This window comes from Hyla sarda, chromosome 2, assembly GCF_029499605.1.
Source record: "Hyla sarda isolate aHylSar1 chromosome 2, aHylSar1.hap1, whole genome shotgun sequence".
In the NCBI taxonomy this organism is placed as follows: domain Eukaryota; kingdom Metazoa; phylum Chordata; class Amphibia; order Anura; family Hylidae; genus Hyla; species Hyla sarda.
In genome coordinates, this window is record NC_079190.1 from 35233046 (window position 1) to 35252233 (window position 19188).

General features: G+C 45.1%; 1 protein-coding gene and 1 pseudogene across 1 annotated transcript in view; one reads left to right on the forward strand and one right to left on the reverse strand.

Moving 5' to 3' along the window:
* Positions 1 to 19188, forward strand: part of CNTN5 (contactin 5) — a 1441523-nt gene that overhangs the window by 158886 nt on the left and 1263449 nt on the right. The window lies entirely within an intron of this gene.
* LOC130359839 (U2 spliceosomal RNA) lies at positions 14572 to 14662 on the reverse strand (annotated as a pseudogene).

Here is a 19188-nt window from a genome sequence, read left to right on the forward strand (position 1 = left end):
GAGGTCCAGCACCCGGCAGACGTACATTGATCACCTGAGGTCCCGCACCCGGCAGACGTACAGTGATCACCTGAGGTCCAGCACCCGGTAGACATACAGTGATCACCTGATGTCCAGAACCCTACAGACGTACAGTGATCACCTGAGGTCCAGCACCCGGCAGACGTACAGTGATCCCCTGAGGTCCAGCACCCGGCAGACGTACAGTGATCACCTGAGGTCCAGCACCCGGCAGACGTACAGTGATCACCTGAGGTCCAGCACCCGGCAGATGTACAGTGATTACCTGAGGTCCAGAACCCGACAGACATACAGTGATCACCTAGTGGTCCAGCACCCGGCAGACGTGCAGTGATCACCTGAGGTCCAGAACTCAGCAGACGTACAGGGATCACCTGTGGTCCAGCACCCGGCATACATACAGTGATCATCTGAAGTCCAGCACCCGGCAGACGTACAGTGATCATCTGAAGTCCAGCACCCAGCAGACGTACAGTGATCACCTGAGGTCCAGAACCCAGCAGACGTACAGTGATCACCTGAGGTCCAGAACCCAGCAGACGTACAGTGATCCCCTGGGGTCCAGCACCCGGCAGACGTACAGTGATCACCTGAGGTCCAGCACCCGGCAGACGTACAGTGATCGCCTGAGGTCCAGAACCCGGCAGAAGTACAGTGATCACCTGAGGTCCAGAACCTGGCAGACATACAGTGATCTCCTGAGGTCCACCACCTGGCAGGCGTACAGTGATCACCTGAGGTCCAGAACCCAGCAGACATACAGTGATCACCTGAGGTCCAGCACCCGGTAGACGTACAGTGATCACCTGAGGTCCAGCACCCGGCAGACGTACATTTATCACCTGAGGTCCCGCACTCGGCAGACGTACAGTGATCACCTGAGGTCCAGCACCCGGTAGATATACAGTGATCACCTGAGGTCCAGCACCCGGTAGATATACAGTGATCACCTGATGTCCAGAACCCTGCAGACGTACAGTGATCACCTGAGGTACAGCATCCGGCAGACGTACAGTGATCACCTGAGGTCCAGCACCCGGCAGATGTACAGTGATCGCCTGAGGTCCAGAACCCGGCAGAAGTACAGTGATCACCTGAGGTCCAGAACCTGGCAGACATACAGTGATCTCCTGAGGTCCACCACCTGGCAGGCGTACAGTGATCACCTGAGGTCCAGAACCCAGCAGATGTACAGTGATCACCTGAGGTCCAGCACCCGGCAGACGTACAGTGATGACCTGAGGTCCAGCACCCGGCAGACGTACATTGATCACCTGAGGTCCCGCACCCGGCAGACATACAGTGATCACCTGAGGTCCAGCACCCTGCAGACGTACAGTGATCACCTGAGGTCCAGCACCCGGCAAACGTACAGTGATCACCTGAGGTCCAGCACCCGGCAGACGTACAGTGATAACCTGAGGTCCAGCACACGGCAGACGTACAGTGATCACCTGAGGTCCAGCACCCGGCAGACGTACAGTGATCACATGAGGTCCAGAACCCGGCAGACGTACAGTGATCGCCTGAGGTCCAGCACCCGGCAGACGTACAGTGATCGCCTGAGGTCCAGCACCCGGTAGACATGCAATGATCACCTGATGTCCAGAACCCTGCAGACTTACAGTGATCACCTGAGGTCCAGCACCCGGCAGACATACAGTGATCACCTGAGGTCCAGCACCCGGCAGACGTACAGTGATCACCTGAGGTCCAGCACCCGGCAGACGTACAGTGATCGCCTGAGAACCAGAACCCGGCAGAAGTACAGTGATCACTTGTTGTCCAGAACCTGGCAGACATATAGTGATCTCCTGAGGTCCACCACCTGGCAGGCGTACAGTGATCACCTGAGGTCCAGAACCCAGCAGATGTACAGTGATAACCTGAGGTCCAGCACCCGGGAGACGTACAGTGATCACCTGAGGTCCAGCACCCGGCAGACGTACATTGATCACCTGAGGTCCCGCACCCGGCAGACATACAGTGATCACCTGAGGTCCAGCACCCTGCAGACCTACAGTGATCACCTGAGGTCCAGCACCCGGCAGACGTACAGTGATCACCTGAGGTCCAGCACCCGGCAGACGTACAGTGATCACCTGAGGTCCAGAACCCGGCAGACGTACAGTGATCACCTGAGGTCCAGCACCCAGCAGACGTACAGTGATCACCTGAGGTCCAGAACCCGGCAGACGTACAGTGATCACCTGAGGTTCAGAACTCGGCAGACGTACAGTGATCACCTGAGGTCCAGCACCCGGCAGACGTACAGTGATCCCCTGAGGTCCAGCATGCGGCAGACGTACAGTGATCACCTGAGGTCCAGAACCCGGCAGACTTACAGTGATCACCTGAGGTCCAGCACCGGCAGACGTACAGTGATCACCTGAGGTCCAGCACCCGGCAGACGTACAGTGATCACCTGAGGTCCAGAACCCGGCAGACGTACAGTGATTGTCTGAGGTCCAGCACCCGGCAGACGTACAGTAATTGTCTGAGGTCCAGCACCCGGCAGACGTACAGTGATCACCTGAGGTCCAGAACCCTGCAGACGTACAGTGATCACCTGAGGTCCAGAACCCTGCAGACGTACAGTGATCACCTGAGATCCAGCACCCAGCAGACGTACAGTGATCCCCTGAGATCCAGCACGCGGCAGACATACAGTGATCACCTGAGGTCCAGAACCCGGCAGACGTACAGTGATTGTCTGAGGTCCAGCACCCGGCAGACGTACAGTAATTGTCTGAGGTCCAGCACCCGGCAGACGTACAGTGATCACCTGAGGTCCAGAACCCTGCAGACGTACAGTGATCACCTGAGGTCCAGAACCCTGCAGACGTACAGTGATCACCTGAGATCCAGCACCCAGCAGACGTACAGTGATCCCCTGAGATCCAGCACGCGGCAGACATACAGTGATCACCTGAGGTCCAGAACCCGGCAGACTTACAGTGATCACCTGAGGTCCAGCACCCAGCAGACGTACAGTGATCACCTGAGGTCCAGCACCGGCAGACGTACAGTGATCACCTGAGGTCCAGCACCCGGCAGACGTACAGTGATCACCTGAGGTCCAGAACCCAGCAACGTACAGTGATCACCTGAGGTCCAGCACCCGGCAGACGTACAGTGATCACCTGAGGTCCAGCACCCAGCAGAGCATTATATGGACCCCTTTAATATGCCAGGAGGAGAGGTGTTTCAAACCCTTTTAGCACTTCAGCAACAAAGAAAAGTGTAGTAGTAGAGCAGCTGTAGAGCACATAAGCCACAAGGAGAGGTACTGGTACACTGGTTGGGAAACACTGGTCTAAACCTTGGAGGACATCATTCTATGGCAGAGTCTACAAAACCCTCTAGATTGCTTGTATAGCTTTGATAAGCTATCAAATTATTGGAACAAGGGGACTTTTACCAATTGAGATGTAACCCTCACACAGTGATTGCCTGAGATCTAGCACCCCATTAATACATCAGGAGAGGAGGTGTTTTGAACACTTCAAGTCTCTTCAGCAATGGAGCCCAAGAGAGTGATGTAGGAGAGGAGCTCCAGAGCACGTATGCTACAAGATGAGGTCCTGGTCATTGTTGGATTCAGCCAGCTAGAACATTGTAAAATTGAACACAGCCAGAACCAGAAATTGCCAACCTACATGCAGTCAGTCCAGAACAGTGTTTCCTATATCTTTAGGAACCCCCATCAGTCATGATTTGAGGATATCCCAAACGGAGAACACTTTTGTTGATGCCTGATGCTTCTTTGTTAAAAGGGCCAAAGGTTGGGATCCAACCTAAGAATAACTCATCAATGTAAAATAGCATAAAACAACTTTAAACTAACAAAGATGTCATGTAGTACAAAGATGAGTCGAAGAGGCTTAATGGAATTTCCAGGGTAACATCTTAAGGTTTTGCTCTTGAGTGTCGATTTTTATAGGATAGAGAAGAAACAACACCATTAATCTCAGTTACCAGTCGTATCAGATTTAGAGGAGCACTATGTCTTTTTTTTTTTAATACTCTCAAAGTGAGAATATTTGCTGTAAATTATTTATTTCAAATATCTTCGGTTACTTTTCTGAAATAGCGACTTAAATATTTGTGAATTTATTCAGCAACTCTTTATTATAGCCGGTGACTGCACACCATTTACTGTACACTGTAATAACTGCTGCCTGATATAAGCTGCAACTTTACAGTATTTATGGCCGACCTCACACTTCATTGGTATTTCAATAGTTTAATTTTGTTTGTCTTAAAGTGTCACAGTATCTGTCTCCCCATGATCAGCTGTACAAACAGTAATTTAGAAGTAGTGCAACCTGGAATGTGTTACCTGCATATCTTGGGTCTTCCTGTGTATTTTCTCTCTCCTTTCTCTGTGGGTGAGTGGCTCTTCCTGGTTGCTGCTCCCTCCCCCTCCCTCACCTTACAGCATGCAGTCTCACATGCACTGACGAAAAGATACTGCAGCTGTATTCCTATACTATACTCCCAACTCACATAGACACTTATGGAGAGACATTACTGTAACAGGGACCCCCTGCCATCTCAAGAATGTGGCCTTGTATTTAACAGAGCAGTGAGTTGTACATGTGCAAACGTGCCACTCCCCCAATCCCTTGCAATCCTGTGGATAGGTGAGAAGCGACCTAACCCCAGATACCCTTAAGGGTAGGGTCACACGCAATGGATCTGCAGCGTATTTTAAGCTGTGGATCCACCGGTGACCCGACCCATTTTGTGCTTCCCGCTGTTTCCACCCCCGTTCTCCCGCCTCGCTCCACTCCTGGTCAGCTCGCAATCCACTGCTATGAGCAGCCCACAGGGAGTCTGCGAGTTGGCAAGTGCACTCTGACTTCGTGGAGCAGCCGCTGAGTGCACGGCTGCTCCGCGATATCTGAGTGAACTCGGCAACGTTATGTGTGATCCTACCCTGAATATGTAAATGATGCTCAATATGTCAAGGCTATCACCTATTCTTCCTGGTGATAAACACATAATGGGATCACCTTGGACTCTTACAGTGGGGAACACCCTTTTGGATACTTGAGCCTTGTTTAAATATTAACATATGTTTCTATAAATATATATTTATAGGCTATCCTTGGGGTATGTCTTTAATGTGTTATTGACAAAGAACCCACATATGTCTCTAAAATTACAGACCACAAACAGACCCTGAGTTCTTTCAATGCTCAAAAGTCTTAGAGACTGTGCTGAGCTGCAGAATGCATGCTTCTCCCTCCCCCACTCCTCCATGCTCTGCATGACTCATGTACAAGGCTCATTACTAAAAGCCATGCAGGGAGGGGTGGGGGAGGGAGGAGGCATGCATGCTGTTGCTCAATCCAGCCACTACAGTTCCTAAACTTAGAAGTAAAACATTATATTTATAACTTTAAAAACAGCCATCATCTGCTAAGAAACCGGTATCACTTGTTTTATCTCTGTTTGCTCATGTGTGCATCTCAGAGCATGGAATACAGCTGACAGATTGTCCATTCACTGTTTGCAAAGCTGCATTATTATGTAATTGAGATGCATCAGAGCAAGAACATGCAAAGGTTTCTAGGGCATTTTTAGGGTTTGAAAATCACATTTTGTCTTAAATGTAGCAAATATATTTTTCCATTCTTTCATTCTTCATGCTCACTCTGAAATCCACAAACAGTAAAAGTTCAGAGCCGTTTAGTTCACCTAAAATCTGGCAATTTTTAGTCCATTTTCTTTAAATGCAGTGTGAAATAGCTTCTGTTCTTCACTTTGGTTTTGGATTAAAACAAGTAATTTGCCGTTTGGCTCATGGCCCATTTTTTCAACTGTCCAGATCACCAGCAAGTAAAAGTGACTGTGAGCATTACTTACGGCTCCCGAATACCCTAATGGAGAAAAGCAATATGAATTTGTCAGCTGCGTTCCTGCTGACTTGCATATCTTGCTTGAAACTTACACTTTAATTGACCTGAGTCAGGTGACAGTCAGTCTGCGCATCACTGTGATGGGTGCAAAATAACACTCCAAAAAGTTTGCACTTAGAAAAAAGTTGACATGACTTTGTGAGGAGTCTAATGTTTCGCTCGGTGAGCTTAGGTTTTCGGAACTCTCTAGAGTGGAATACAACTGCTGGGTTTACACAACTACAAATACTTTTACAGTAGATAGAAATAGAGAAATCCCAGGGGGAAAAAAATAATTTGTCCATACTAACTGTGGAAAACTAACAGAAAAAACTATTTACGAAATATTTAAGAGGCATTTCGTTTAAAAAAATATATATTTTAATAACACCCCAAGATATATAATCTACTAATACAGTATTATTACAAATTGTACATGCTTCAACTTGCTTTTGCATGATTCACCCCTGACAGGAAGTTGTGTAGTCCTCTCATTGTCAGTGTGGTGTTGTCTCAGCAGCTCTCTGGCTCCTCCCTCTCTTCCAAGATTGTGGATCATCATATGCTGTCTCAGAAGGCTTGGCTGAATCCCCGCCCACTGAGTGATGTCACCACCCCTGACCTGCCTCTACAGCCTACATCACCATGTCACTTTCATACACATATACAGTATATGTTTATGGGAGAGTTAGAGAGAATGAGTTGTGTTTATGCCATATTGCCTTGTACTAAACAATGCCACAGGTAGAGCAGACAAGGAATGGTTAGCAGGTGCTGCAACCTCATTGATTATGTGATAGTCTGCTGTAAAATTAGATGCTCTGCAATCGGTATAGCGGAAAAAAACAAAAACAAAGGGAAATCAATGAATTCTTGGAATTGTAGTACTGAGCAACTGCTCAACCAGGAAATACAACAGAGAAGTGCAATAAAGTTTTTTTTTAACAAAAGAAATATGTATGAAAAAACAATGTTTAAAAATAGCCTTAATGTGATTCTCCGTATGTATTTCTTCTTTATTTACTACAGAGAGGATTTCTTCAAAAAACAACCTAAAGACAGGGGTGGTGCTGTTTTTGTAAGAAATTAGCTATTTATCTATTCCAGAATACCCCCTTTCACATACTCGTCCAATACATTCTGATCAGTGTTTCCTTACAGATTCTAAGAGTAACAACTTAAAGGGAGTTTTGCAGTAAATCAAAATGTCTTGTTGAGGACCAGAATGAAATAGATTGGATGGAGGTTTCTATTAGTGCCCCTATAGTGCTGTAACATACTGTATAGTACTGTACTTGTACCCATTATTTTTGTAACAACTTGTGAAAAGCCGCCTTTTAACTTCCCATGTTGTACAGTTACATTGTGACTTGTGAGTCTTGTTTACTGACTCCAAAATGAGTCATAGGAATTACTGTAAAAGTAGTTACTCTCCGCATGGAGGTGATCCAGACGGGCAAACCACCTGAATCGGGCAAACAGCCATATACTTCTATCTATCCTTGTGTGCTGGGATGAAATGCATCCAGTACAGTCACCTTTGCAGTATTTGGCTTGTTCTCATTTTGTGAATTATTTGGCCATATTTTACAATTAAAAGAAATAAAAAAAATATATGAAAACGATATATATGTTTGAAAATATGAAAGACGATAAATGAAATTTATTGTACATAGGAAATGTAATGTCATATGCAAAAAGAAGTGCAAACATATGAAACAGGTTATATAACAGACGATCGCATTATCACCTGATATGGCAATATGTATAGTAGTAGTGAGTAGTATAAGCCGGCAAAAGAAACATGGTATCAGGGAATTGGGCAATAAAGTCCAATTTATAGGGATAAGCAAGACAAAATGATACTCAAAGATTAAGTATACACAGAATTCACCAGAAAACCAACCAAGAATCCAGTGCATCAAAGGCTTTGTGAGAATAATCCCATAGAGGAAGTGGCAGCAGTATACAGATAGAGCTTGGAGGAGAGGTGTATAACTGCAATATTTCTTTATCCCATGGAGATTGCAGCAGCAGTATACAAATAGAGCTGGTAGGGAAGGTGTATAACTACTATATATCCTGATCCCATAGAGATAGCAGCAGCAGTATACAGACATTATTGAATGGAAGGTGTATAACTAATATATATATATATATATATATATATATATATATATATATATATATATATATCCTGATTCCATAAAGATAGTAGCAGTATACAGATAGAGCTGGGAGGAAAGGTGTATAACTACTATATTTCCTGATCCAATAGACATAGAGCTGAAGGGGCGTTGTATAACTGATATATCTCATAATCCTATAGAGATAGCAGCAGTATACAGATAGAGCTGGAGAGGAGGTGTATTACTACTATATACATAGCAGTATACAGATAAAGCTATGGGGAGTCTTAGGAAGGATGGATTAATAGGTGATGATGCCATCCTGCAGTTCACAGGAAGTCAGCTGACCCGGGACACACGACCAAGTTACAGCAATGAAACGCATGAATGAAGCTGTGCCAGAATAAAACAAATGATGCTGTATGAGTAGGGATGGTGAGCGTGTATGATATGTGGAATAAAGGAGTGCTTCTTAAAGCCCTAAAACAACATTTTAATAGACGTCCAATAATATTCATGATTCATATTACTCATTTACCCTTATAGAACATAGGGACCTATTGAGCCATCTTTGGATGCCAAAACCGAGATGTGACTGCAACCTCTTAATTAAAGGGGTATTCCAGGAAAAAACTTTTTTTTTATATATCAACTGGCTCAAGAAAGTTAAACAGATTTGTAAATTACTAATAGTGTAAAAAGGGGAGGCAGTCCTGCTAGGCTAGGTCAGAGTAAAAGATATAAGGTCAAAAATTAGAAGAAAGAGAGAGAGAAAAAAGAAAACGTGTCTAAAATAGCATAAAATGATAACATTTATTTGGAAAAATGATGTGAGGTCTGGGCAGGGCCCTTGTCGCAGACTGGTCACTAGATAAAATGGTTACAATGATATAAAATACTAAAAATATAAAATATACACAGTGGTATTGCACTTCAACAATTGGACAATGAGACAATGAAAGTGGGGCAATGGGACAGTGCAAACAGTATCTGTTTAGTTATACTGTAAAGTCATATTATAGGAGCCGGGATTAATCCAGATGAAAGTACATAGCAAAAAAGCTGATAATTCAATAAGGCAAATTTTCGGTAGCGCTGGAGCCTCCCAGATTGGGGCCCACTATAAACGTTTTTAGGTGCAGAGATAAAGGCGATGCCCCCTCTACCCCGACGGCAGGGGACTGAATGCAAGAGGGCAATCGCTATACAGTTCAGGCACTTAGTGCCTCTCACCGGCTACAGTGTGCACGGTCAGATGTGTGCGGCTGTGCTTGCGATCCGGATGCACGTCCCTCTGTCCCGGCGGCACGGGAGAAATGTAGAAGGGGTGATATGATCCGGTGCTGGGGGTCAGAGATGATGGCTGGGAAGCAGCGTGTGGAAGCGCTGTGAAGCCTAGTGGTCGTAGCAGCATATGGCAGCGCTGGAGGTATCCTCTCTACCCCGACGGCACGGGGAGCAGGTGAGAGAGTAGGTTAGGGCCGGCAATGCGGTAACGATTGTCTCAGATGATGTGCAGGGTTGTCTTAACACCAGACGTGTTTCGGGGAACTGAGTTCCCTTTTTCAATGGTGGAGGATCAGGAAGACTGTAATTTGTAAATTACTTCCATTAAAAAATCTTAATTCTTTCAGTACTTATGAGCTTCGGAAGTTAAGGTTGTTCTTTTCTGTCTAAGTGCTCTCTGATGACACGTGTCTCGGGAAACGCCCAGTTTAGAAGCAAATCCCCATAGCAAACCTCTTCTAAACTGGGCGTTTCCCGAGACAGGTGTCATCAGAGAGCACTTAGACAGAAAAGAACAACCTTAACTTCAGAAGCTCATAAGTACTGAAAGGATTAAGATTTTTTTTAATAGAAGTAATTTACAAATCTGTTTAACTTTCTGGAGCCAGTTGATATATATAAAAAAGTTTTTTTTCCTGGAATACCTCTTTAAATTAAAAGAGAAGTCTCATAATAGGGGACAAGTTTTAGATTGCAGGGGGTCCCACTCCTGGGACCCCCAGCAATCTCCTGTACACGGTCCCAACTCTCCCCGGAACCCAGCATCACTGAGGGGGATGTGAAACTGCATTCCCGGGGAGAGCCAGGGCCCAGTGCTTGAACCCCCGTGATCTGAAACTTATCCCCTATTATTTTTCAATATGACATATCTCCTTTAACATCCCTGATTAAAAGCAGAATAATGGCATTTTTTATTTATTTATTACTTTTGTATTTTTTTTAACCATGTCTCTAAATGGCAAAATATGCAATGTAAAGTATAGGACAGTGGTCTACAACCTGCGGACCTCTAGATGTTGCAAAACTACAACACCCAGCATGCCCGGACAGCCAACGGCTGTCCGGGCATGCTAGGTGTTGTAGTTTTGCGACATCTGGAGGTCCGCAGGTTGAAGACCACTGGTATTGGAGGTTATACTCGTGTCCCTGCTGCTCTGGACCGTCACCGCTCGTCACCGCTGCCCTGGATGTCGCCGTCCATCGCTGTCGCCGCGTCCCCGAGGTGTCCCCGACGCTCTGGCAAGGCCTCTGCTTTCCCGGCAACCGCGCTCTACATCGCCACCATCACATCGCTACGCACGCCGCTCCTATTGGACGACGGGACGGCGTGCGCAGTGACGTGATGATGACAATGGAGAGCACCGAAGATGCAGGGGATCCCGAAGAGGACGCGCCGAAGCCCTGAGGACAGGTAAGTGATCGTCAGGGGACCACATGGGGCCCCGTAAACGGCTATCCGGTGGCAGTTGAAGCAGTCTGCGCTGCCAGATAGCCGTTTATGCGATGGCCCCGACATACAAAAGCATCGTAAGTTGATGCTGCCTCTGAGAGTCCATCGTATGTTGAAATTATCTTATGTCGGGGCCATCGTAGGTCGGGGAGGGGGTCACTGTATATGAACGTTTCTGTCGTTCCCCCTGAGCAGATCTGTACAGAGCTCTTCTCCCCATACAGAACGGAGTCATCCCATAACCAGTCGGCCCCTGACAGACACTCTGATTAATTTACTGTGAATGCAATTAGGAAAATGAGCAAGAAAATGTCATATTTACCGATTTATGCCCAATTTAAAGCGGCACCAAACTTGGCTTTAAGACGGCATTGTAGCAAAAGTAAAATGATTATAGCCGAGCATTATGGTCATTAGAGGCCTCCAGATTAGCCCTTATTATGTCATCTGAATCATGTTACAGCTAGATTAACCTTGCAGAGGGAGTCTTAAAGTCTACAGACATTTACACTAAAGACATTAAAACTGCTATGAATGAGAAAAATGAAGCACAAGGTTTTATTTTATTTTATTTTTTTCTGGTATCTAATTTTTATTGCAAGGAGAAGATCAGGAAATGTGTCCGGCCAGTAAGCGGAATGGACATCATTTTTAATACCTGGAATATTAACTTTTATTACAATTTCTTTGCCATCTCTTTAAGAGAAAGCCCATAGAATATCATAAAAATGACAAAGCAAAAAAAAAAAAAAAAAATGCATTATTTTAGGAGATTTATTAGCCGATCGGAGTTTACTCTCTCATATCCTTATGGTAATGTAATTTCGGCCGAGACTTTAAATGTCACGGGCGGCTTAGACCTTATTGCAATGTTGCAAACATAGGAAATCAATGGAGCCTTTTGCTGATACTTTGAATACTACTGTTAAATGCTGGTAATATCAAAGTTATCCTGGTACTGTCTGCAGATTCCTGTAATGATGCACAATATATATATATATATATATATATATATATATAAATATATGCACAACAATGGATTACCGCTCACCACACCCGCAACTGCTCCTGAGTCCGTGCTGCGGACACGCCGGTACCGCCTCCGGCTCACACAATTTGCAACAAGGAAGATAGTCCGGCACAGAACTGTAGTATGCAATTAAGAACTCAGAACTTTATTTCAGCATAACGCAGTACACAGCAGCCTGACGCGTTTCGCACCGTAGGACCTACGACTAAGCACTCCGGTGCGAAACGCGTCAGGCTTCTGTGTACTGCGTTATGCTGAAATAAAGTTCTGAGTTCTTAACTGCATACTGCAGTTCTGTGCCGGACTATCTTCCTTGTTGCATATATATATATATATATATATATATATATATATATATATATACATACAGTGGTCCCTCAAGTTACAATATTAAAGGGTACCTCTCATCAAATAAACTTTTGATATATTTTAGATTAATGAATGTTGAATAACTTTCCAATAGCATGTTAATGAAAAATATGCTTCTTTCTATTGTATTTTTCCCGATCAGTCCTGTCAGCAAGCATTTCTGACTCATGCTGGAGTCCTAAACACTCAGAGCTGCCAGCCTGCTTTGTTCACAGCCAAACAGGCTGTGAACAAAGCAGGCTGGCAGCTCTGAATGTTCTCCTTTGTGAACAAAGCAGACTGGCAGCTTGTAGTGTTTAGGACTCCAGCATGAGTCTGAAATGCTTGCTGCCAGGACTGGTAGGGAGACCCCTAGTGGTCATTTCTTCAAAATGGAAAATTAAATAGAAAGAAGCATATTTTTTAATAACATGCAATTGTAAAGTTATTCTGCATACATTAATCTATAATATATCAAAAGTTTTTTTGATGAGAGGTACCCTTTAATTGGTTCCAGGACGACCATTGTATGTTGAAACCATTGTATGTTGAGACCGGAACTCTATGGAAACCTGGTAATTGGCTCTGAAGCCACCAAAATGTCATCCAAAAAAATAGGAAAAAGTGAGGAATAAAGAAAAATTAAGTGGATAATTAATAGATAATAGATAAAGCAAATCCTTACATATAAAAGTAAGAAAGATCTGCTGGGAGCTGTAAATCACTGTCTATGTCAGTGTTTCCCAAGCAGGGAGCCTCCAGCTGTTGCAAAACTACAACTCCCAGCATGCTGGGAGTTGTAGTTTTGCAACAGCTGGAGGCACCCTAGTTGGGAAACACTGGTCTATGTAGAGGACAGGAGCTTCTTCAAGGTCCTGTACAGAACACGCAATGTCCTAAAAAAGTAACATGGAGCCGCCCTCACCTGGTGTCCAAAGGAGTACAGAACATGTATTACCTCCCTATACTGTAGGAGGCGCTACCAGACACCAGTCAGTGCATGCATTTCAGTAATACAGGAGTTTTACCAGTGAATGCCCATTCTGATTGGTCGGTTCTTCCAGCCATTGACATGTTTCACAGATCTAGACTGTCTGTACATTGTATGTTGTATTCTTGACTATATATATGTATATATATATATATATATATATATATATATATATATATATATATATAGTTTTAATGAAACACAGGCAGGAGCACTGCTCTTTGCTTAAAGGGTATGTTACCACTTTTTCTTGCTTCAGTGCATCTAAAATAACAAAAATGAGGCAACTTTATAAAATGAATGTTGCAAACTTTAACTTGACATTTACTGCATTACATGCCAATTGATTTTTAACACATTCTATGCCATTAAAAATGTCCAGTTAATGTCTGTTGATCCATGGTATGTAAGGACGGGTTCACATTGGCATTGAGCTTCGTTCCCTGGGTCCATTCAGGTGATGGGAGTTGAGTTGAGATAAATACATACACCTTACAGAAACCCGATGGACCCCATTAAAAGTCAGTGACACCCATTGGGACCTGTTGTCAATGGGCTTTCCAGGTCTGCCACCACCAAACAAATGTTAGCCCACCTTTTTTTTTTATCTAAGAGCCGAGGAACGTGCTCTCGAATCACCCAAAGTGGAAGAAAAAGTGCAAACGGGTTACACTAAAAAAATGTGCACAAAGGATGCGGTCTATCGCAAGCCCTTCTCCGATAGAAGAGAGGCCCCCAAACAAACCTTACCCTTCGCCTCTGGACCAAAAGGTACCTGCAAGGTTCCAGGTTCAAAGTACATTTTCGCTGAAGCTACTAATGGACCACAAATGATCCCGGCATCCCCCTTGGCGTTAGCCAAGGTATCTACCCGCAGAGCCGATAACGGTCAGTACCCTGCCAAAGCAGGAGTACCCGGGGTGTTTGCAGGGAGGTGCGGAACCTAATGGCCACATACACCTCCCCTAGACCACCAGGAGGGACACCCAGAAGGACTACTCCATCCTAACAATCCTGTGGACACACAACATGCAAAAAGTGACACAGTGAGACAAAAAGGAAATAAATAAGTGAATGTGCACAGATATACTGCCCGGACATCCGTCCGGATCTATAAAAATGTCTCTTATCCTAGCCAGATGGCCGGGAATCAAGAGGTGAGTGCCACAAAGGTGAAGAGATCATGGTGCCTGTGCTTCAACCTAGTGAGCCAATACTCCTAGTGAGTTTCGGCACCTCAGGGTCACCACTCCCCGAGGCACTAAAGTACCTCGGCTCTAGACCCTCTCAGCCTCATGGCGAGACCCGGAGGTAACAGGTCACATCAGAGCAGCCATCGGGCTGATTCCTCAGAACAAGCCCCGGAACACCCCGGTACACCTGCTCCCTACTATGCAGCACCCATCCCCACCAGCTCCACACTGGCATCGTCTGCCACTAGCATGAAACTGATAAGAACAGATACTACACTTGATCTTAGCCAAAAGGCAGAGAAGCGAGTGTTAGCCCACCATGGTGGTGGAGCGACAACGAGAGGCCAGTTACTACTGACTAGAGTGTGTGAGTGGCAATGCATGTGTACAGTATGCATCATTGCCATTCACGTCTGAACCAGCACCCTGTGTGTATGGTGCCCTGTAGATGAGTGACCATACTATGTGCATCAACGCTCACTCACTGCATTCGCAGGCCCAGGCGTTAAGCACCCAGCCCAGTGAATGTGTCCGACTGCTCATTGTACAGGAGCGTACCTAATTTCTGTGGTGTGGTATGCTAATAGAGTAGCGTGCCACCAGGAAAGAGTAGCATGTTCAAGTGTCAAGACCCAGGTCTAACCCTTAGCTTTGCATCCCATAAAGGAGTTTTCATTAAATTGTAGACATCCAACTGTTGCCGCGCTACCACTCCTGGCCATGCCAGAAAAGGGTAGTTTTGCGATAGCTAGAGGTGCCCAGTTTGGAGAAAACTGCTTTATAGCTACAATACTGTAAAATCCCTGAAAAGTCATTTATGAGGGGAAAAAAAAACATGAGGAACCAAAAGGTACATTTGATAGAAACAACATTTTATAGCTCTCTGCTCTTTACAGTAAGCCGGTTAATAATTTAGTTCCATTTTCTCAATTTTGTGCTAAATCTTTCTCCGCCTGAGATGTTATTGCTGGGATAATTTTACTCTATTGTTTTTCCTCTGTATAATTAATGTTAGGAAACAGAAAATGTTTTTGGTTAGGCGGTGGATTCTCGTACATCACCTGACTAGACCTCATGCACACGAGCGTATTTGGGATTTACAATGCATAGATCTCCCATAGGACTGAGCTGAAGTATGAGCCAATGTGTGTTCACTGAGGCCCTTTCGCTCAGAGGGACTCTTCACAGATCCCCATAGGACAAAGTTTAGTTCAGCGGTCCTTAGGGAGTTCTAGGTCCTGAGGCCGTACTCTTTATAGTTAAAACTCAACATATTTGTGCATACAGTATATTTGTATAAGTATGTTCCAGCATAACTTCCATCCCCTCTTCCTGCTCCACACTAACTATTCTCTGCACCTGCCTGCCGGACAGTTAAATTATACTTTACCATGAGGGTAGCGGAAGTCCCATGTAAGTCTATGGGACTTCTGGTAAATTTCTTGATAGTCTTACTCTCAGGCTTCGAAGATTGCCCAGGACCAACATCATAATAAAGTATGATATAACTGTCCAGCAGGCAGGTGCTGAGAATAGTAAGTGTGAGGCAGGCAAAAAGGATAGGGTAGGCAGTGGGCTGAGAGAAGAGTGAGGGGACAGAGAAGACATCAGTGGGGGGGCAGTAAGAGGCCATGGCAGCGCTTGAGTGCAGGGAGGAAGAGTAGTCTACAGTTGCTAGGGCTTCTAGAAACTTGGCATGATGGGTAGCATGCAGTATGTGTGCCACCCAACTTTCTCAGTTTCCTATTAATATAACTGAAAAAAGATATAGGTCCATCAAATTTAACCAAAAAGTTGAAGGGAAGAGATTTAAGTGAATGAAGGGGATATGGTGTGATTCTATATATCTGCATATGCATTAATGTTATTTTGTTCTCTTTAGGAGACAGGCAATTAGTTAAAGGGGTACTCCACCATAAGGTGATTTTAGTCCTTACCTGCAAGACAGTAATGTACATGCTTAGGAAGGATCCGTGTTTGTTTTGGAGCTAAATTGCTGTGTTTTGATTCCACTATAACGCTGCTGCTTTCTTTTGGTGAACTGGCTATTTCCTGTTAGTGAGTTCCCTCCCTCTAGCTACAAGTCCCAGGAATCTTTTTTTTTGTAAGTGACAGGTCACTTTTTCTCCCACCTACACATCAGCCACCCTACCCATTGAAGCACATGTGTGCTGCCTTCTATGTGTGCTGTGAACAATAGCACCTCAGTAGTGCCATATAATGCTGATATTCAGTACCCTACAGTCTAACTATTGATGGCCTATTCTGATTATAGGCCATCAATAGTTTATTGGCCAGGGAAACCCTTTAAAAACAATAAGTTTTTTCATAAACATGCTTGTTATAATTTAAAGGCTATGAAGACAGATTGTAAAATATAATGTAAAATACAAATGGTAGTAGCATGTTTAAAGGAGGAATGTTTGTACCCTCTAATATATGGATGATTTATTCTTATTGTAAATTATTAAATCATGGCTGAATGACGCACCCTATTTTAAAGGTCCAAAATCTAGAAAAAAAAGATTCTGAACCCAACAGTGACCTTCAACCTGCGGACCTCCAGATGTTGCATAACTACAACTCCCAGCATGCCTGGACAGCCAACGGCTGTCCGGGCATGCTGGGAGTTGTAGTTTTGCAACATCTGGAGGTCCGCAGGTTGAAGACCACTGGTATAGAAGGTAATACTCACGTGTCCCCACCGCTCCGGACCCGTCACCGCTGCCTTGGATGTCGCTCCATCGCTGTCGCTGCATCCCCGTGGTGTCCCCGATGCTCCGGACGTCTTCTTCCCCGGTATCCTCGCTCTCCGTCATCACGTCACAACGCACGCCGCTCCTATTGGATGACGGGACGGCGTGCGCGACAACGTGATGACGTCGAAGGACAGCGCCGGCCATGCAGGGGATCCCGGCACGGAACAGACACCGAGGAGGCAGGTAAGGTCCCTCCCGGTGTCCTGTAAGCAGTTCGGGACGCCGTGATTTCACCGCTGCGGCGCCGAACAGCCCGACTGAGCAGCGGGCTTAGTGTTATTTTCGCTTCAGACACGGCGGTCAGCTTTGATCGTCGCGTCTGAAGGGTTAATACAGGGCATCACAGTGATCGGTTGATGGCCGCAGGTATTCGCCGTATAAGACGCACCAACTTTTCCCCCCAGTTTTGGGGAAGAAAAAGTGCGTCTTATACGGCAAAAAATATGGTATGTTTACTCTAAAACATCCTATTTTTGTAATTATATAAATTATTTTACAACTTTTCTAAAACAACTGATGTATAATTCAACTGGTCTATTGGTCTGGACCATTGAGGACTTGTTGTCCTATCGGGCCAGTAGGCACATACTGTATGAGATTTTTCTTGGCTCTTTTAGTTTGGTAATATTTTATAGATTTTAGCTTTCTTGTTCCTACACATCACCCTCCCCTGGGTAAACCTGATGGACATTTGTCATTTCTTTATCCATGTGCAATAAAAATGCTTTTATTCAGATTACAACATTGCTGGCTTAATCCGGGTTATAGATGAAAGAAAATCAATTGATATGAATTAAATCCAAGTTTGTGCCTATTGATCTTTGTGTTACTTTTACTCTTTTACGGACTATAGGTTGTCATTTACCTTCTTGTCATCAGATCCCGAGATTCATGTTTTTGCTGAATCCCAAGTTCAGTTTCCTTTCCCCTAACAAATTGCTTTCTTGTATAATTTTTCATGTTTTCAGCAACACGTCTTCATTAGATGTGAAGTGGTCTCATTATATAAGGATTGGAAATGTCACTATATAATAATAGGTTCTGAAATCTGATCAAAATTGCCGGGTGACGTGCACGGAAATCACTTAGATGTCTCTTGGACTCGCGCCAGAGGAGAATAAACTTGGGTTGTTTCATTACATTGCACTGAAATGACTGTAAGTCTATCAAGCTCAGTTGGCGGTGTTACTGTACTAGTGGGTTAGCATTGCCTATGGGCCGGGAGACAGAAGGATCATTTAACAACATTACTTACTGTACAATGGAAATGTAATTGGAAGATAAATGTCTGGATTTCTTGCTTCCAAGTACAGTGCTTCTCGTAATATCCTGATTTACCATTCATCTGGGATTCAGCATGCCTATAGTGACGTACGTAACAAAGAGAGTGTCCCATGACAAAGAGAAAAATACACCCTTCCTAGTTTTCCCCCTCTCCATGACCATTGGGCCAGTACAGTGGTCCCTCAACATACGATGGTAATTTGTTCCAAACGAGCCATCGTTTGTCGAATCCATCGTATGTTGAGGGATTCGTGCAATGTAAAGTATAGGAAGCTGTACTCACCTTTCCCCGTCGCTCGCGATGGTGTCCCCGCCACTCCCGATGGTGACCCTGGGCCTCCGCTGTCTTCTCCGGTCCTCCGCTGTCTTCTCCGGTCCTCTGCTGTCTTCTCCGGTCCTCTGCTGTCTTCCGCAAGGCCTTACTGGGCCTGCGTAGCGACGTCATTACGCCGCTGCGTACGCCATTCCTATTGGATGACATGCGCAGCAGTGTATTGACGTCATCGGAGAGGGCCGAGAAGACACCGGAAGACCAGCGCTGGACCTGGAGGGCACCCCGGAGCATCGTGGAGGGGTAAGTAATACTTACCGCACCACATGGGGAACATTAAGCTGCTATCCGGCAGCAGCTTAAGCATTTTGCACTGCCGGATAGCACTTAATGCGATGGCCACGACATAAAAAAGCATCGTATGTCAGTGCTGACATCGACATGCGATGGCCTCTGAGAGGCCATCGTATGTCGATTTGATCATATGTCGGGGCCATCGTAGGTCGGGGGGTCACTGAA